This window comes from Triticum urartu, chromosome 7 (genome assembly GCF_003073215.2).
Source record: "Triticum urartu cultivar G1812 chromosome 7, Tu2.1, whole genome shotgun sequence".
NCBI classification, from domain to species: domain Eukaryota; kingdom Viridiplantae; phylum Streptophyta; class Magnoliopsida; order Poales; family Poaceae; genus Triticum; species Triticum urartu.
This window is the reverse complement of record NC_053028.1, coordinates 181,855,363-181,876,326: the sequence shown is the minus strand read 5'-3', so window position 1 is coordinate 181,876,326 and position 20,964 is coordinate 181,855,363. Positions and strand designations below refer to the sequence as shown.

The following is a 20,964-nucleotide window of genomic DNA, read 5'->3' as shown; positions in this document are numbered from 1 at the left end:
CCACCAAACTCTGCTCCATGTCCTAGAGCATTCGATCATGATCGCGTGGCCGAAAACCGCACCTCATTTGGACTCTCCTAGCTCCCTCTATGCCTATATATACACCCCTCCGTTTTCGGGTCTTCTTCCTCCCCGAAACCCTAAAAAAACTCCTCCTCTCGCGCGCCGGACATGTCCACGCCGCGCCGGACGTGTCCACGCTCGCCGCCACCTCACTCCGGCCTATAGCAGCTCGCCACGTCGCCCCGCCGCCACTCCCGGCCAACCACCGCGCGCCACCCGTCCTCCTTCTCTCTCCTCCGCCACCAGGGGCCCGCGCGGCCCAGATCTGGCCCGCAGGGCCCGGATCCGCTGCCGCCTACCGCAGCCGCCTTCGCGCCGTCGCCGGCGACCAACTCCGGTGACCGGAGCACGCCGCCGCCCGTCCTCCGCCTCGCCAGCCTCCCGGCCTCGCGCCTCCGCCGCCCGCCGCCAAGGCCAAGCTCGCCGGAGCCGGCCGCCGCCTCCACGCCGGCCCCGCCGCCCCGGCCATCGCCGGCCCCAGGCGCGCCGGCCGCCGCCTCCTCCCTCCTCTCGCCGGCCGCTGCGTGCTTCTTCCCCGACGAACAGCTACAGTGCCGCCGCCGCCTTGGTTTCCGTGCAACCCTAGATCTGGGTTTTTTTTCTCTAAGTCATTAAATTTTCAGTCCAAGTTGCTCTGTTCGAGGCTTCGTAACTTTGCATCCGTAGCTCTTTGCATCCGTAGCTCCGATTCATGCATCTAGCATATCAAAATGTTCATCTCAGAGAGTACATCATTTCATTCCATTGCATCATTTTCATTTGAGCTCATCTTGATGCCCGAAATGCTGTTAGAAGGAGGCTTCGTGAGTTAATTGTCAGATCTGCTAGTTCATCTTAGACTTTTGTCATTTTTGCCATGATTATTGTGTGCATGATATGCCTATGAGTCCTTCATATGTTTTGTTAAGGATTTTGTCTTCTTTCCAGAGGTGCAACCCATGCATTTTTTTGATGTGTGTGATGACTTGTGCAAACTTGCAAAGTGAGGCACCCGGTAAATCTGTTTTCAGGGACTTAGTAGTTTTCACTAAGTCTGGGATTATTTAGTTCATGATGCCATATGTTCTTGTTGTTTCCTAGTGATCCGTGCCTCTTTTGAGGATGATCAGTAAAGGAGTTTTGTTAATCTTGTTATGCTCTATCCATCCATGCCTTTGTTTGCAATTATGGAGCACTCTAACTTGAGTCAATCGAGCTCTACTTTTGCTTCGTTGTGAATCTGGGCAGATCGTCAACTTGTTTGCGATTTTGCCGATGCTATTGTAGTTGGAACGTGCATGCTATGCCATTGTTCTTGCCATGTCTAGCTTGTATTTTGTGCCTTCTTTATGGATGTATGCTTGCCTTGCCATGACTTGCACCGTAGTGAGTGCATCGAGCTTGTTTACATGCCTTCGTGAGTTAAATTTCAGCATGTCCCAGTTTTCACCAAGTCTGAAAACTGATTATGTTTTTGCTATGTTCGTGTGCTTGTTAGAATATTTTGTGATCCCTTTTGGCTCAAGGTCACTAAGGGACTTTTGTTAAGATTGTTGAGTAGCTCCATGCCATGTCTTTCTTTGTCATGTTCAGGTCCTGTAGCATGTTGTTTTGCTGCTCCGAAGAGGGCTTCGGGATCTGAAATTTCAGACAAGTGTTAATTTCACTAAGTCTGAAATCTGTTTTGCAATTGCGTTTTTGCCATGCTTGTTTGAACCTCCTAATGGATGATTTGGCCGTAGCTCAGTGCTAGTCTTTTGTTAATCATCTTGTGTGCATCCCCATGTATTTTATTGCCATGTTTGGGTGCTGTAGCACGTTCATCTCATTGCATTTAGATGCCTACTTGCTGTAAATCACAGACCGGTGTGATTTTTGAATCGCTTGCCATTTCCAAACCGTAACTACGATTCCGGCGTTCTTTATATCGTTTTCAAGCGATTTCATCCCATCTTTCCAGTGGCACACTTGGTTTTCCAAGTTGAGGCCAGGTTCATACATTTTCTGTCATATCTTGCATTTTGCATCCCGCATCGCATCCCGCATAGCATGTCATCATTGCATCTTTTTGTTTGAGTTTGCACGTGGTTGATTGTATCCTTGTTACTTGTTTGTCTTGTTTGGGTAGAGCCGGGAGATGAGTTCGCTAACGAGGAGCCCGTTGAGTTTGCTTGTGAGGATCCAGTCAACTCTGACAACTGTGCAGGCAAGATGATCATACCCTCGAAATCACTACTATCTTTGCTATGCTAGTTTGCTCGCTCTTTGCTATGCCGTTGCTACGATGCCTACCACTTGCTTGCAAGCCTCCCAAATTACCATGTCAAACCTCTAACCCACCATTGTCCTAGCAAACCGTTGATTGGCTATGTTACCGCTTTGCTCAGCCCCTCTTATAGCATTGCTAGTTGCAGGTGAAGATTGGAGGCCGTTCCTCGTTGGAACATTTATTTACTTGTTGGGATATCATTATTTTGCTATGTTATCTTAATGCATCTATATACTTGGTAAAGGGTGGAAGGCTCGGCCTCTCACCTAGTGTTTTGTTCCACTCTTGTCGTCCTAGTTTCCGTCATATCGGTGTTATGTTCCCGGATTGTTGCGTTCCTTACGCGGTTGGGTTATAATGGGAACCCCTTGATAGTTTGCCTTGATTAAAACTTTTCCAGCAATGCCCAACCTTGGTTTTACCATTTTCCACCTAGCCTTTTCTTTCCCTTGGGTTCTGTAGACTCAAGGGTCATCTTATTTTAACCCCCCCCCCCGGGCCAGTGCTCCTCTGAGTGTTGGTCCAAACCGTCAGCCGCTGGTGGCTATCAGGGGCAACTCTGGGCTGGCCTACCGGAAGTTTAGACAATCTGAGTGTGCCCTGAGAAAGAGATATGTGCAGCTCCTATCGGGATTTGTCGGCACATTCGGGCGGTGTTGCTGGTCTTGTTTTAACCTATCGAAGTGTCTTGAGTTACCGAGATACCGAGTCTGATCGGAATGTCTTGGGAGGAGGTCTATTCCTTCGTTGACCGTGAGAGCTTGTCATGGGCTAAGCTGGGACTCCCCTGCAGGGATTGAACTTTTGAAAGTCGTGCCCGCGGTTATGGGCAGATGGAAATTTGTTAATGTCCGGTTGTAGATAACTTGAACCTTAACTTAATTAAAATGAATCAACTGAGTGTGTTACCGTGATGGCCTCTTCTCGGCGGAGTCCGGGAAGTGGACACGGTGTTGGAGTAATGTTTGCGCAGGTTGTTCTCTAGTTTCTCGCTCGTGCTTTGCCTCCTCTTCTCGCTCTCTTTTGCGAATAAGTTAGCCACCATACTTGCTAGTCGCTTGCTGCAGCTCCACTCATATTTTACCTTGCCTTACCTATAAGCTTGAATAGTCTTGATCGCGAGGGTGCGAGATTGCTGAGTCCCTGTGGCTCACAGATTACTATTACACCAGATGCAGGGCCTGATGATTCCGCTCCAGGAGACGCGTATGAGCTCAAGTGGGAGTTCGACGAAGACTCTCAACGATACTACGTTTCCTTTCCCGATGATCAGTAGTGGTGCCCAGTTGGGGGTGATTGGGACCGTGTCGCATGTTGGGTTCTCTTTTATTTTTGGCGCCGTAGTCGGGCCATGAGTGTTTGGATGATGTAATGTTACTTATGTTCTTGGTTGACGTGGCGAGTGTAAGCCAACTATGTTCCCCCCTTTATTATTCATATTACATGGGATGTTGTGAAGATTGCCTAACTTGCGACATATGCCTTCAATGCGATTATGTCTCTAAGTCGTGCCTCGACACGTGGGAGCTATAGTCACATCGAGGGTGTTACACTTATCATGCCTCCCATATTGTTAAGCCAAGCCTCTAACCCACCTTGTCCTAGCAAACCGTTGTTTGGCTATGTTACCGCTTTGCTCAGCCCCTCTTATAGCGTTGTTAGTTGCAGGTGAAGATTGAAGTTTGTTCCTTGTTAGGACATGGAGATGTTGTTCCTTGTTGGAACATGTTTACTTGTTGGGATATCACAATATATCTTATTTAATTAATGCATCTATATACTTGGTAAAGGGTGGAAGGCTCGGCCTTATGCCTGGTGTTTTGTTCCACTCTTGCCGCCCTAGTTTCCGTCATATCGGTGTTATGTTCCCGGATTTTGCGTTCCTTACGCGGTTGGGTTATAATGGGAACCCCTTGACAGTTTGCTTTGAATAAAACTCCTCCAGCAAGGCCCAACCTTGGTTTTACCATTCGCCACCTAGCCTTTTTCCCTTGGGTTAGGCTAGCCCAAGGGTCATCTTTATTTTAACCCCCCCGGGCCAGTGCTTGTCTAAGTGTTGGTCCGAAACAGAGCCACTTGCGGCGCCACCTCGGGGAAACTTGAGGGCTGGTTTTAGCTGTACGTAATGTTCATCCGGTGTTGCCCTGAGAACGAGATATGTGCAGCTCCTATCAGGATGTCGGCGCATCGGGCGGTCTTGCTGGACTTGTTTTACCATTGTCGAGGATGTCTTGTAACCGGGATTCCGAGTCTGATCGGGTCTTCCTGCTAGAAGGAATATCCTTCGTTGACCGTGAGAGCTTGTGATGGGCTAAGTTGGGACACCCCTGCAGGGATTTGAACTTTCGAAAGCCGTGCCCGCGGTTATGGGCAGATGGGAATTTGTTAATGTCCGGTTGTAGAAAACCTGAAGATGACCTTAATTAAAATACATCAACCGCGTGTGTAACCGTGATGGTCTCTTCTCGGCGGAGTCCGGGAAGTGAACACGGTGTTGGAGTTATGCTTGACGTAGGTTGCTCTAGGATCACTTCTTGATCATAGATTTTCGACCGTGCTTTTGCCTTCTCTTCTCGCTCTCATTTGCGTATGTTAGCCACCATATATGCTAGTCGCTTGCTGCAGCTCCACCTCATACCTTTACCTTACCCATAAGCTTAAATAGTCTTGATCGCGAGGGTGTGAGATTGCTGAGTCCCCGTGACTCACAGATACTTCCAAAACCAGTTTGCGGGTGCCGATGTTACCGAGCAGGTGACGTAACCACAACCAAGCTCAAGGAGGAGCTCGATGAAGATCTTGTCCTTTGTGTTGTTTCGTTCTAGTTGATTAGTAGTGGAGCCCAGTTGGGGTCGATCGGGGACCTTGTCGCATTTGGGGTTCTTCTTTTATTTTGGTTCCGTAGTCGGACCCTGATTGTATTTGGATGATGTAATGCTTTATTCATGTATTTGTGTGAAGTGGCGATTGTAAGCTATGTATCTCTTTCCCTTATGTATTACATGGGTTGTGTGAAGATTACCTCACTTGCGACATTGCTTTCAATGCGGTTATGCCTCTAAGTCGTGCTTCGACACGTGGGAGATATAGCCGCATCGAGGGCGTTACGTTACACATATGCTCGGATCCGATCGTGTTGGTCTTCACGGCTGCCCACAAATGGCCATCGGAACATCTTATTCCTGGACATTTGGAGACCGTAGAGTGGGCTAGCATGCGGGCAGCCCTCCCGCTGTTGCTCACGGATTATCCGGACACCGTATCCTGGCAGCTATCCCCTTTGGGGGGCTTCTCTCTCGGCTCGTCATATCATTCCTTGTGATGACGGTCGCCTATTGCCTAGACTCTTCCGCTCTAGAAAGCGCTCTTACCCCTGAAGATCAAAATGATTGTTTGGCAATTGTTGCACGATCACCTCTCATCTGGGATGGAGATGATCAAGCGGCACGACTCTAGGAATGGGTTGTGCCCTCTTTGTGGTGTCCCAGAGACCGGGACCCACATCCTCTTCTCTTGAATGGCAGCAACAATTTTTTGAAGTTTTGTCCATGAGGCTCTGGGCCTGACTGGGAGGCCCAAGACCTGGCTGGGTCCCTTCAAAACCATGTCAACCAGACAGGAGGAGGAGACGCCTCTTCTGCATTGTGTTTGCGGCGCTATCATGGACCGTGTGGATGACGCACAATAAGATGGTAATTGAGTGGGTCTTTCTTAGGCGGGTCTCTGACTCAATCGTCAATTTCCTTGCATTTTTGCAGCACTAGAACGCATTGTCTAGACAGCAAGATCATGATCGGCTTGGCCTTATGATGGACACGGTCACTGTTGTCGCTCGACATAACCAACTACATGATGAGGGGAGGGACAACAGATGCAGCTACCGACACTTGACAATGCGCTCCCTACTGGGAGCATCATGAGATCTGATTTGCAACTAACAAGTTTCAAAGTCTTCCCTGATGCTGCCTGTAATAAAAGGCACACAAGCATGCTACCTGAATTGGCGTATACATCTGCAATGAGCAACTAAATCAGAGAACAGATGTTATGATTACGGCGTGCTGCAAAGTTGTTAATTCGCCTCTTAGGTTCCGTAGGTGACAAGCACGCGCAGGCAAAAATCAGGAACGTAAAATAGTAAGATAGTACAGATTTCAGAATATCGAAAAACTTGTTCTATTGCAAAGAGCAGGCTTGCGCCCGGCCCATCTCCGTCGCATCTCCTCCCTCGCTCATCCTATTGTCAAGAAGACGAAGGAAGGAGATATTTTAAAATCCAGTGTGGCGAACTGATTAGGACCAGAACCACACATAAACCCAAGTTTGGCCAAGTTAGAAAATTGATGTGAGTACCACCCAAGCAGCATACATTGTTGATGCTCGAATAAGCTCATCCGAATCTTTGCAAGGCATGTTCAGCCTCTTACCAACAAACATACCCACGGAAAATGATGGTTGGCAAACAGTTAAGCAAGTGCTCAGGGACTAAGCTAGGCCAGACGACAACTGGGTCATCCACCGTAAATAAACAATAGGAGACACTTATCTAGTGAAAGACTTGCTGATTTTCAATGCACAATAGCCAGCTCCTCCCCTGAAGGTGCCAGCAAGATGGTTTTGTTGAGGCTGCTGCTGCCTGCTGTTGGCAATCCTAAGCTCGGTCAAAGCATCTTAACACCCGTATCATCCAGGAGTTGCACATACAGCAACTCATGGGGAATAGTCAATGCTCGACAGCGCTGCCTAACAAACATGCACAATGCGGCTGGCTCAACTTGAAATTGCTTAGTTTACATGACCCGCATTTTATATCATCCACTAGCTTCTGGTCACAACAAGGGTGAGTATGCGAGAAACCATCCCGAGTGGAGCTCCACGACGCGGAGTCATGCCTCACGCGTTGTCTTCCGTTGCCTTTCTTATTTCATCCCGCCGAATTCACAGCGCAGTTTCCCTTTCCCTGTAAAGAAAAAGTCACAATGTATGCTTAATTTTCGGTTTGTTTTGATAGGTGAGAACTGAGAACAATAGCATTTGATCTGAAGGCATAATTAGGCATCAGACTATAGAACACATACCCGATGGTTCTATACAAAAACTTGTACAACCTACTGTCACCAAAGTTGTAATTTTTTGTGCATTTCTACATGAACATCACATAATACTCCTCCGTCCCATAATCCTAATATAAGAGCGTTTTTTACGACGCTACACTAGTATAAAAAATACTCTTATATTATGAGACGGAGGGAGTAGTTTCTACGTCATGTATGTCGCATAAGAATGGATTGTTTCTTCCATGGACAAAGACCGTTTCTCTCAACAGCGACACATTCGTTTAAATCCCATGATCTGAGACGTTGTGTAAGTGTGCATGTCAATGTTGCAGTGTTTTTCTAAAAAAAAGGATTTAGGAGACAATTGTCTGTTGTGCCACCCTTATCGGCATGCCTCTGCCTCTCCTACATCACTACAGAACAACCAACTAGTATAACTAGAAAAATGCATGTGCTTAGAATAAAGTGTACTCCTGATCTGCCCAAGCAGTTTCTTCTCCATTGTCTCCCTCGTTCCGCCCACTCCTCTGTTTCGGGTACATTGCACTGCCCCTTCCCCTTGATGAACTTCGATGGCATTCTTCAGCGAGATTCCGACATGGCATTCAGTGAATGACAGTGATGATTGACACCTTTGGCGCATCAGCATAAATTAAAAGGTCAATCTGCCGGCAATACCGTTTCTTCCTGGCCTTTTCTCTTTGCAAATTTATGACGTTATGCCAGGTAGTCATGCATGCTGACGAGCAAGCGTGGCTATATATATTTGAGAGAGAGAGATATCTTCAGCAAGGAAGTCTTGGCACAACTCCCTCCATCAGTTGGACCTTGAGACACCAATTCGCTATCGAAATGGCGACTGTGCGACAACGCGACATCAGTCAGGATGAGATCGTCATGGACGTCGCCGCTATGGTGGATCCTGCTCCGGGTCCTGAGACCAAGAGTGCTCCACCTCCTCCAGGTCCTGAGACCAAGAGTGCTCCACCTCCTCGGGGTCCTGAGATCAAGAGTGCCGAGCTCATGCGGGACCTGAGCAAGTACATTCTGCTGCTCGCAACGCTGGTGGCCACGGTGACGTACGCCGCGGGGTTCAACCCGCCGGGAGGCGTCTGGCAGGACACCGACGATGCCGCGGGCCGCCTCGCTGGCGACTCCATCATCCGGACCACCAGCTACCGCCGGTACCTGGTGTTCTACTACTGCAACGCCACCGCATTCGCCTCATCGCTGGTGGTCATCGTCCTCGTCCTCTTCCTCGCCCTCCTGCGAGACAGGAACAAATGGATCAGCATGCGGCCGCTGCTGGCAGCCATGGTGTTGGACCTGGTGAGCGTCATGGGGGCCTACGCCGCCGGCACTTGCCGCGACAAGCTCACCACCATCTACTCCTTGGTGCTGGTGGGCCTCGTCGTCCTCTACCTTGTCGGTCAGATGGCGGTGGCCTCCTTCTGCTCAGGTCACTACTTCTACTCCCACGACGACCCCGCAAGGTCCTGATGCTACTCGCGACGTTTGCGGTGAGCGTCACCTACATAGCCGGGATGAGCACGCCAGGTGGCTTCTGGGACGACCCCGAGAGCGGCCACCGCCCCGGCGGCGCGATCCTCAAGGACGGCCACGGCAAGCGCCTGACGGCCTTCTTGTGCTTCAACGCCATGGCGTTCGTGGCATCGCTGCTCATCATCGTGGTGCTTCTGGATAGGAAGCCCCGCTTGAAAGAGGCCTACGGGTACATCGCCATTGCGCTGATCAGCCTCGTCGGCGCGTACACCGCCGGCAGCTGCAGGGAGACCGACACCACCATCTATGTCATCAGCCTGGTTGGTGCTGTCCTCGCCTTCATTATATTCCTCCAAGCTGTCATTTATTTCAAAGAAAAAGTGCCCGTTGTTGGGAAGTTCATAGACGACATAAGGGCTGCCTGCTTCTGGGCCAAAATCAAAGATCTCCATAAATCCGTGTCAGGGAGGTTGCAACGAGCAGTATCAAGGACTCCAAGTCTGCGCGCTATTAATAGCAGGTACCACGCCAGCACATACCTTCTTCTTGTTCTTCTTCCTCCTCTGCACATTCCAGCTTACAACTGACCTCTGTTTCTCTGCAACTTCTAGGAAGGCAGCGGACAAGGCTAGCTCCCTTGTTCTGTTGCTCGCCACTCTTGCAGCGGCCATCACGTACCAAGCAGGGTTGGATCCGCCAGGTGGAGTCTGGCCGGACAACGGCCAAGGGCACATGGCCGGCGACCCGATCCTCCTGACGACGAATCCTGGGCGGTACAAGGCCTTCTTCTACTGCAACTCCGTCGCCTTTGTGGCATCCTTGGTTGCCATCATCCTGGTCCAGAACAAGCTTCTGCTCGAGACCCACGTGCTGGAGGCAGCCATGGTATTGGACTTGTTTGGCCTCATCGGTGCGTACGCCGCCGGGAGCTGCCGGGATGTAAGCACCTCCATTTACGCCATGGCCTTGGCAGGGGGCGTCCTGGTCTACGTGGTGATCCATGTCGTCTTCTTCACGTTGGATCACACAGACACCATAACCCCGCAGGAAATTGAGATGGTGGAAAAGCGGCGCAAGCGGCTGCTCCTCTTCGCGGTCTTGGCCGCGACCGTCACTTACCAAGCCGGGCTGACACCTCCAGGCGGTTTCCGGCTCCATGACGATGGGTCTGGTGGGTATCAAGCAGGTGACCCGGTCCTCTTAAACAACTTTCCCCGCCGCTACACCGCCTTTTTCTACTGCAACTCGGTGAGCTTCATGCCGTCCATTGCCCTCATCATACTGCTGGTGAACCCACATCTATACAGGCCAGCCATACGAAGCTATGCGCTCGCTATTTGCACGGCGGTGGGCATGTTCGGCCTGATGGGGGCCTATGCAGCCGGAAGCACACAGCATCTGAAAACATCCATCTACATCTTCGCACTGGTGGTTGTGGTCCTCTTGGTTATAGCTGCACTGTTCCTATTGTTCTTGAATAAGAACAGAAACACCAGCAGTCAACTGAAGCCAGAGAACGGTGAGGACGATAAAAAGACGACATATGCCAAGCAAAAATACCTGATGCTGCTAGGAATCCTTGTGGCAAGTGTCACCTACCAAGCCGGCCTAGATCCGCCCGGGGGAGCTTGGCAGCACAGCAGCGAATGGTACGACGCAGGCAACCCGGTCATGCATGACAACAGGAGGCACCGGTACCTCGCCTTCTTCTACAGCAATTCTACGTCCTTCGTGGCGTCCATCGTTGTTATCATCATCTTGCTACTGGAGTGGAAGGACAAGAAGAAAAGGTCGCTCACACTCAGGGTGTTGAGCACGACGATTGTGCTGGATTTGCTCGCTCTCCTGGTGGCCTACGCAGCAGGCTCCAGCAGGGGGTGGAAGACGTCTGTGTATGTCGTTGCACTGATCATTGCCGTGCTGGCCTACATTGCAATTCATGTAATCCTGGCATTCCTGTGTTCACATCATGATGACAGTTCTCAGCCCCCGGCAAATCCTCCTCCGATACAGGAGGAGGCGAACGGTGGGAATCAGGCATAGTGAACTGCAGCATCACCCCCTTTATTATCAGTGTGCTCTGCAGTTCTGTTCATGTGAGACTAGAGAGAGTACTCGACGTGAGTACGACGCACTTGCCAAAATTCAAGGTAGTTTCTCTTTTTGTATTTTCAGTTCTCCCCATTTTGTGCCCTAATTTGATCTATTGGTTAACATTATGTAAGATACAGTACACCAGGGGGGAATCCAGTTAGATTCTATTTGGGAGTGTCTATATGGCAGTCTTGACTGATTTCCAATTGGCCAACTGCCTCACCCCCGCCCGTTGCCACGGCGTCCGTGTAATTGCTGGCTCCAGCTCGGGCTCAACAGAATTGAAGATGGAAGAGGATATTTCTTTTTGCAAGAAAATTCTGATTGTTGTCGAATTGGAAATTAGTCGACACTAAATAGAAGATCCGTTTTTTCTCTACACCTGTTCTTAGATATCTGGTGCTCCCGTTTGTCAGGTTTCTTCTATCCTCTTCTCCCGGCACATTTGCAGTTTACTTTATGTAACTGGATTATTCATGTTAGACTATAAGTATGAGCTCAAATGCAGATTGTATTCATCTCTCACACAGGAGTTCAAAGATATATAGCAGTACATCAGAGAGAGAGAAGGAGAGAGAATACACACGCACACGCTAGCTAAGCTAACCATCGATCCTAATCTCGTGGAGAGTCAGCAGCGGATAATACCGGCTGTGCTGCATGCATGGCGCATGCAGAGGCGGTGGCGCCCGTGGCGCGAGACCAGCGATGCTCCTGTCGCAAGACCAGCTCAAGCTGGTAATCATCAGTCTAACAGCCCCCCGCAGTCTCATCGTGGGCTTGCCGAACGTTGAGACTGGTCCGGAACTGCACGAATGTAGCAGTGGGAAGACCCTTGGTGAAGATATCCGCGTACTGAGATGATGTAGGGACATGAAGCACTCGGACCTCACCGAGTGAGACCTTGTCACGGACGAAGTGAATGTCAATCTCAATGTGTTTGGTGCGTCGATGCTGCACTGGGTTAGCTGACATGTACACAGCAGAGACATTATCACAATACACAACCGTAGACTTGGCGATAGGCTGGTGGAGCTCCTGCAACAACTGGCGGAGCCAAGCGGTCTCGGCAACGACATGGGCAACAGCCCGATACTCCGCCTCAGCGCTCGACCTGGAAACAGTAAGTTGTCGCTTCGACGACCAAGATATCAAGTTATCCCCAAGAAAAACGCAAAAACCAGAGGTGGAGCGTCGTGTGTCGGGGCAGCCCGCCCAATCCGCGTCGGAATATGCTAAGAGAGTGGACGGAGAGGATGGATAAATGTGGAGGCCATAGTCCAGGGTGCCTTTAAGATAACGAATGATGCGTTTGACAAGATTATAGTGGGAGGAACGTGGGGCATGCATGAAGAGACATGCCTGCTGAACGGCATAGGACAGGTCGGGACGAGTGATAGTCATGTACTGGAGGGCGCCGGTTAGACTGCGATAGATAGTGGGGTTATCGAGGAGATCACCGTTAGTGATGGAGAGTTTGGCGCCAGAGTCGATGGGAGTGCGGATGGGGTGACAATCGGCCATGCCAGCACGCTCTATGATATCCAAGGCATACTGCCGTTGAGAAAGATGGAGCCCTGTGGGTGAGTGAGTCACGGCAATGCCAAGAAAATGAGAGAGTGTACCGAGGTCGGTCATAGAGAATTCGCCATGAAGGAGAGAGATGATGTAGTGAAGGAATGAGGTCGATGAAGCCGTAAGAATGATGTCGTCGACGTAAAGAAGAAGATAGGCGGTGTGGTTTGTGGACTTGTAAATGAAGAGAGAGGTGTCGCATTTAGAGGCAACGAACCCGATGGACGCGACGAACGCGGCAAAACGAGTAAACCAGGCGCGCGGAGCCTGCTTAAGGCCGTAAAGAGATTTCTTGAGGAGGCAGACGTGAGAAGGTGCAACGGGGTCTTCGAACCCGAGGGGCTGCTGGCAGTAGACGGTCTCAGCAAGATGACCATGAAGGAAAGCGTTCTTGACATCTAACTGGTGGATGGGCCAGGAGTGAGAGGTAGCGAGGGAGAGAACGACGCGGATAGTGCTGGGTTTGACGACGGGAGAGAAGGTCTCGTCGTAATCAACCCCCTCGGTTTGAGAAAACCCACGGACAACCCAACGGGCTTTATAGCGAGCAAGCGTGCCGTCAGAGTGATACTTGTGCCTAAAAACCCACTTCCCGCTGATGATGGGAACACCGGAGGGGCGAGGGACAAGAGCCCAAGTCTCATTCTGAAGAAGAGCTTGGTACTCATCACTCATGGTGCTGGCCCAGTGTGGATCAGCAAGAGCAGCCCGGTAGGTGCGGGGGAGTGGCGAGACACCACGAAAATCAGCAAGGAAGTTGAGGCGGCATGAGGGTAAGTGAAAGCCGGATTTGGCACGAGTGCGCATGTGATGGGGGTTAGCAGGCAGTGCAACAGCAACGGCCCGTGAAGGGAGGGGTCTGGGGTTGGCAGTGCTACCAGAGGAGGAAGGCGAGGGGCTACTATCGATCGAGGAAGAGGTCCGGGTGGCGGTGGAATCCGGTGTCGTAGCAACGGATGCGGCGGGTGAGACGGCTGGCAGCGGTTTCGCCGGGCGAGATGGCCACCGTGGCAGCGCTGTCGCCGGGCGAAGGGGCGGTCGTGGTAGAAGTCCTAACGACGAATGGTGTCATCACGGGAGCGGAGGAGAGGGTTGGGCCGTCGTAGGAGGCCGGGTGGGAAAAGTCCATCGGTGGGGAGGTCGTCGGGGTGCTAGAAAAGGGGAAAACAAACTCATCAAAGACAACGTGCCGGGATGTGTACACTTTGTTGGTGGAGCGGTCGAGGCAGCGATAGCCCTTGTGATCGAGAGGGTAGCCGATGAACACACACGCGACGGAGCGGGCAGCCAGTTTGTGTGGTGCGGTGGCCTCGGTGTTGGGGTAGCATAAGCACCCGAAAACACGCAGGTGAGAATAAGAGGGTGGTGTGTGATGAAGGATTTCGTGAGGCGTGGTGAGGGATAACTTTTTGGTGGGACGAAGGTTGAGAAGGAGGGTGGCAGTGGTGAGAGCATCGGCCCAGTAGCGAGGAGGCATGGATGCTTGAAGTAAGAGCGTGCGGACCACATCGTTCGTCGAACGAATGGCACGCTCGGCTTTCCCGTTCTGGGAGGACGTGTAAGGGCAGGAGAAGCGCATCACCGTGCCAAGGGGAAGTAGAGAGTCGCGGTTTTGGGTACTGTCAAACTCACGTCCGTTGTCACATTGGAGAGTACGGATGGTATGACCGAAATGCGTGCGGACATATGCATGAAAGTAACGAAACACGGCAGGGACATCGGATTTCTGTTTGAGAGGAAAAGTCCATCGGTAGCACAAGAAATCATCAATGACTAAGAGATAATATTTGTTGCCAGAAACACTAGACAAAGGGGCAGTCCAAAGATCACAATGGAGTAATTCAAATGGACCAGTGGTGGAACTAAGAGAGGAACTGAAAGGTAAACGAACATGTTTTCCAGTCTGGCAAGCATGGCACAAGCGCCCATCAGAGACACTCTTATTGCAATGATCTAAATTTTTATTGTTACGAAAAGTGGCATCGCCGGGGTGACCCAAACGCCGGTGCCAAAGATCTGTAAGGCGTGAGACGGTGGTGACGTAGGCAGTGGGTGCAGCCGGTGGAAAAATGTCATACAGTTCGCCGCTACTGTTGCACCGGAGGACCGCCGCCTTGGTTGCATAATCCTTCACAGAGAGGCCATGGGGATCAAATTCAACGGAACAATTGTTATCAGTAGTTAAACGACGAACATACAATAAATCTTTGACGAGAGCAGGTGCAACAAGGACGTTATTGAGATAGAGAGGCCGATGTGGGTTTGGAAGAGTAGCAGAACCAACGTGACTAATGTGCAGAGAACTACCATTACCGACATAAACTGGGGGATAACCTGATACAGGAACGACGGAGGAAAGCTTACCAGGATCCGAGGTGATGTGAGCGGAGGCGCCGGAGTCCGCGACCCAGCCGCCGCTCGGAGACTGTAGGGACAGGTTGTGAAGAGCGCCCATCAAGGCGGCGTGGTCGACGCCGTGTGAATCAGAGGCCGCGGCGGGCGGCGGGGGCAGGAACTGCTGCTGCGGTGGGGCCGGAAGGTACGCCTGCTGCTGCTGGTGGTGATGAAGGTACTGCTACTGGTGGTGATGAAGGTACTGCTGCTGCGGAGGGAACGCCGGCATGGGTGCAGGCTGCAGATGAGGGCCGCCGTAGGTGTACCCGTACGCCGGCTGGAACGGCCGCTGAGGACCGCCGAACGCGGCGTGCGCCTGAGGGCGCGAGCCGAGGAGGCCCGGGAGTGCCTGGGGCGGCGGCGGGAGCGGCATCGGGTAGGCGTACACATGCCCGGTCCAGGGATTGGGGCCGGAGGACGCACCCTGGTACCCCCCGTTGTTGGTGTAGCGCCGCCGCTTGTTGGCGCCTTGGTTCGGCGAGGGGGTGCCGGGCTTGCTACCGCCGCCCTGCTGCTTGGTGACGCTGCCGGAGGCGCCCCTCGAAGATGGAGCAGGGGGACGGTCGTGAGCCGCAAGAGCGGTGTGGGAACCGGCCGGGAAGGCACCGCTGGAGGTCATCTCGTCGTGGAGAAACATGCCGACGGCCTGCTCGAAGGGCACGGGGTTCGTCGACTTCTCGATGATGGCAGCCGTCATCCCGTGGCGAGCCCGGTTGACGCCCCGAAGAAGCTGGATCACCGGCTCATCGTCATCGACGGGCTTGTTGACGTTGCGGAGGGCGTCCGCGACAGACTTGAGCCGGGCGCAGAAGACCGGGATGGTGGAGTCGTCCTGCTTCATGGCGTAGAGCTCCGTCTTGAGATGGAACTGCCGGGAGCGCTGGTTGTTGAGGAAGAGCGCTTCCAGCTTGGACCAAAGCTCAAAGGCCGTGGCTTTCCGGTCCTGAACAAACCCGAGAAGTTCAGGACACATGGTGTTGTAGAACCAGGTTTTTACCGCTTTGTTGATGATGGTCCACGTCGGGTCGTGCTGATGATCGGAGAAGTCGGGCGAGACGTGGGCGTTCACATCGAACTGATCGAAGGCCTCTTCCATCAGCCCACGCCAGATGAAGTAGTTCTTCCCCTGCATGTCGAGGACGATGCGGACGCGGTGGAAGATGTTGGCGCCTTCGACGCGCTCGGCATGGAGCTGCGCCGCCGTCTTGAAGTGGGGGAGGGTAGGGGCGGCAAGGAGCGGCAGTGGGGAGGGGGCGACCTGCAGAGGGGAGGTGGCCGGTGGGGGAAGGGAAGGCGAGGAGGAAGCCTGAGGAGTGCCCAGGGCGGCGGCGGCCGCGGCGGCGGAGGTTTCCTCGGCCATGGCGGAAGCGAGAAAGGAGGATCACAAAACTGATACCATGTTAGACTATAAGTATGAGCTCAAATGCAGATTGTATTCATCTCTCACACAGGAGTACAAAGATATATAGCAGTACATCAGAGAGAGAGAAGGAGAGAGAATACACACGCACACGCTAGCTAAGCTAACCATCGATCCTAATCTCGTGGAGAGTCAGCAGCGGATAATACCGGCTGTGCTGCATGCATGGCGCATGCAGAGGCGGTGGCGCCCGTGGCCCGAGACCAGCGACGCTCCTGTCGCAAGACCAGCTCAAGCTGGTAATCATCAGTCTAACAATTCAAAATCACTAATGCTGGTATGTTGGAGTTGACCAAAAAGGACAACTCTTTTGCCTGATGAATATTCTGACTCGGGTGCAAACCTGAATCCAGTGATTGTGGTAGGTTCACACGCAGTGTACTAATCCATGGTAAGTGGTGAATCCAGGATTGGAGTAACCCCCGGGCCCAAAAAAATGGCGAGAGAGATTTTTTTACCGCCTGTAACTATCCCTGAAGTACGTCATAACCACTAAAAAAATACCACATGCAAAAGCAAACAATATGGCTCAATTGCACAATAAAACTAGAATTAAAACTCAATGCTTATGGATCCTTAAATCTGCGAAGCTACATGCTACATAGTACTCGTATGAATTAACTTTTTATTAAGAGAAAAAACACCGTTTCTGTCAAAAGAAAACACACTTCACTTGGAGACATAACATATTAGTAATGCTTTACCTCAAAGAAATATGTCAGAAGTCCTGCTCGAGTGTGTTCATTTTCTTGGACGAAATCTGTTGCTGCAGCTGTTTGGCACCGTGCAGAAGGTCTAGCAAACATCTCCTGTAAAAAAAAATGAACGTACTGAATACATCTAAAGCAGCACAACTGAGCACATCGTTGTGGGCACACCAGCAAATACATCTAAATGCATGAAGAATAAATCTTCAGAAAGGCGTGTGGTCGATAGAACAGTTTGCTGGAACACTCTGTCGGGAGGGCGACGGGGCGGCGGGCCGGCGGCACAGGTTAGGATAGGCAACTGCTGGGGCCGGCAAGGCGCCGGCTACGGAACTCTGCCGCCATGTCACAAGTTAGGGATCGGGGCGTGGTCGCAGGGGGTCATGGCGCTAGTAGAAAACAGGGCTATGGTCCAGGCCGGCTCAGCCCATTAGTCCCGGTTCAGTGTAGAACCGGGACTAATGTGGGCATTGGTCCCGGTTCGTGAGCCCAGGGGGCCGGCCGTACCACATGGGCCATTGGTCCCGATTCGTCTGGACCTTTTGGTCCCGGTTGGTGGGACGAATCGGGACCAATGGGCCTCGCTCCTGGCCCACCACCATTGGTCCCGGTTGGTGGCCTGAACCGGGACCAAAGGCTCCCCTTTAGTCCCGGCTCAAGTCATCAACCGGGACCAATGAGGTGCCTATATATACCGCGAGCAGAGCACCCCAGTGCTCTGTTTTTCTCTGGCCAAGGGGGAGAGGGCTTTGTGGTGCTCTAGCTCACCTCCTATGCACATGAGGTGTTCGATGGAATGCCCGAGCCACACTACTTAAACTTTCTCCTCTCGAAGCTCGACCTCCAAGCTCCATTTTTCTCGAGATTTGTCTAGATTTAGCGGTCCGTCACGCCCCGTCCCCGTCTTCACCGCCGTCGATCACCCGCGCTGATCTCATCACCGACACCACCGTGGTGAGCCTCTTGTTCTTATCTTCTTTCTGAAAGGAAAAATATTCTTACTTGTCTGTTTAGATAGATACTTGTATCATTTTCTTACATTTATTATTGCATCTTATATAGTGCGATGGTTTTGGTATCCGCCCCCGTCGGCCCTCGTCGTGTCTATGATTCGGATTTGGTATGTATATTATCTTCATAACTATTGGTTCATTTATTGTTTATGAAAATTATGCCGACCAACGTGACATAGATTTTATTTATCTAGGATGTATGTGAATCGGAAATGCCAACCGACCCTATTGTCGAGAGGTTAAATTTAGTTGAAGAAGAAAACAATTTGTTGAAGGAAAAAATAAAAAAAAATTGAGGAGGAGAAGATGATATTGGAGTTGCATGTTGCGGATGTCGTCGATGATCACAAGATCAAGATGGATGCAATGCGCTTGAAGATTAGAAAGATTAGAAAATATGCCATTCATACCGAGGCTTGGTATCATTATGCCGTTGGATCAATTGTTACCTTGGTTGCGATTATGATCGCATTTGTTTTCGCATTGAAATGTTTTACATAGTTTCAATGTATGGTTTAATTAATTAGATGCTCTGGAGAGCTATTATGTTGTTAGATGAGAACTATGTATGCACTTTGGTTTTAATGTGATGATGAACTTCTATTAATTTGGACACTTATTATATATAATGCACGCAGATGAACCGGAAATGGATGTACGGTGACAGACACACCTGCGAGTACATTAAGGGCGTGCATGAGTTTCTCGATGCGGCTGAGGCAAACAAGCAGAATGGTTTTATGTGTTGTCCATGCACTGAATGTGGGAATACGAGGTCTTACTCTAACCGGAAAATCCTTCACTCCCACCTGCTTTACAAGGGTTTCATGCCACACTATAATGTTTGGACGAGGCACGGAGAAATAGGGGTTATGATGGAAGACGGCGAAGAAGAAGAGTACGATGACAACTATGTGCCCCCTGAATACGGTGATACTGCAACGGGGGGAGCTGGTGAAGATCAAGTGGAACCAGACGATGTGCCCAATGATGCTGCCACGGGTGAAGCTGCTGAAGATCAAGAGGAACCAGACGATGTGCCTGATGATGATGATCTCCACCGGGTCATGTCGATGCAAGGACGCAATGCATTAGTCAAAAGGAGAAGCTGAAGTTCGATCGCATGTTAGAGGATCACAAAAAAGGGTTATACCCCAATTGCGAAGATGGCAACACAAAGCTCGGTACCTGTACTGGAATTGCTGCAGTGGAAGGCAGAGAATGCTGTGGCTGACAAAGGATTTGAGAAGCTACTGAAAATATTGAAGAAGAAGCTTCCAAACGATAACGAATTGCCCGACAGTACATACGCAGCAAAGAAGGTCGTATGCCCTCTAGGATTGGAGGTGGAGAAGATACATGCATGCCCTAATGACTGCATCCTCTACCGCGGTGCTACAAGGATCTGAACGAATGCCCGGTATGCGGTGCGTTGCGGTATAAGATCAGACGAGATGACCCTGGTGATGTTGACGGCGAGCCCCTCAGGAAGAGGGTTCCTGCGAAGGTGATGTGGTATGCTCCTATAATACCACGGTTGAAACGTCTGTTCAGAAACGAAGAGCATGCCAAGTTGATGCGATGGCACAGTGAGAACCGAAAGAAAGATGGGAAGTTGAGAGCACCCGCTGACGGGTCGCAGTGGAGAAAAATCGAGAGAAAGTACTGGGATGAGTTTGCAAAGGACCCAAGGAATGTATGGTTTGCTTTAAGCGCGGATGGCATTAATCCTTTCGGGGAGCAGAGCAGCAATCACAGCACCTGGCCCGTGACTCTATGTATGTATAACCTTCCTCCTTGGATGTGCATGAAGCGGAAGTTCATTATGATGCCAGTTCTCATCCAAGGCCCTAAGCAACCCGGCAACGAAATTGATGTGTACCTAAGGCCATTAGTTGAAGAACTTTTATACTGTGGAATGGAAAACGGTGTACGTACGTGGGATGAGCACAGACAGGAGGAATTTAACCTTAAGGCGTTGCTGTTCGTGACCATCAACGATTGGCCCGCTCTCAGTAACCTTTCAGGACAGACAAACAAAGGATACCACGCATGCACGCACTGTTTAGATGACACTGAAAGTATATACCTGGACAAATGCAGGAAGAATGTGTACCTGGGCCATCGTCGATTTCTTCCGACCAACCATCAATGTCGAAAGAAAGGCAAGCATTTCAAAGGCGAGGCAGATCACCGGAAGAAGCCCGCCATGCGCACCGGTGTTCACGTGCTTGCTATGGTCAATGATTTACACTACGTAATCTTTGGAAAGGGTCCCGGTGGACTAGCTGTTCCGAATGACGCTGAGGGACACGCACCCATGTGGAAGAAGAAATCTATATTTTGGGACCTACCCTACTGGAAAGACCTAGAGGTCCGCTCCTCAATCGACGTGATGCACGTGACGAAGAACCTTTGCGTGAACCTGCTAGGCTTCTTGGGCGTGTATGGGAAGACAAAAGATACACCTGAGGCACGAGAGGACCTGCAACGTTTGCACGAAAAAGACGGCATGCCTCCGAAGCAGTATAAAGGTCCTGCCAGCTACGCTCTTACGAAAGAAGAGAAAGAAATCTTCTTTGAATGCCTGCTCAGTATGAAGGTCACGACTGGCTTCTCGTCGAATATAAAGGGAATAATAAATATGCCAGAGAAAAAGTTTCAGAACCTAAAGTCTCATGACTGCCACGTGATTATGACGCAACTGCTTCCGGTTGCATTGAGGGGGCTTCTACCGGAAAACGTCCGATTAGCCATTGTGAAGCTATGTGCATTCCTCAATGGAATCTCTCAGAAGGTGATCGATCCAGAAATCGTACCAAGGCTAAGGAGTGATGTGGCGCAATGTCTTGTCAGTTTTGAGCTGGTGTTCCCACCATCCTTCTTCAAT

General features: G+C 51.0%; 1 pseudogene; it reads left to right on the top strand.

The window, feature by feature from the left end:
• The first annotated feature begins 8,238 nt into the window (after positions 1 to 8,238).
• LOC125524330 lies at positions 8,239 to 10,981 on the top strand (annotated as a pseudogene).
• Positions 10,982 to 20,964: the final 9,983 nt, after the last annotated feature.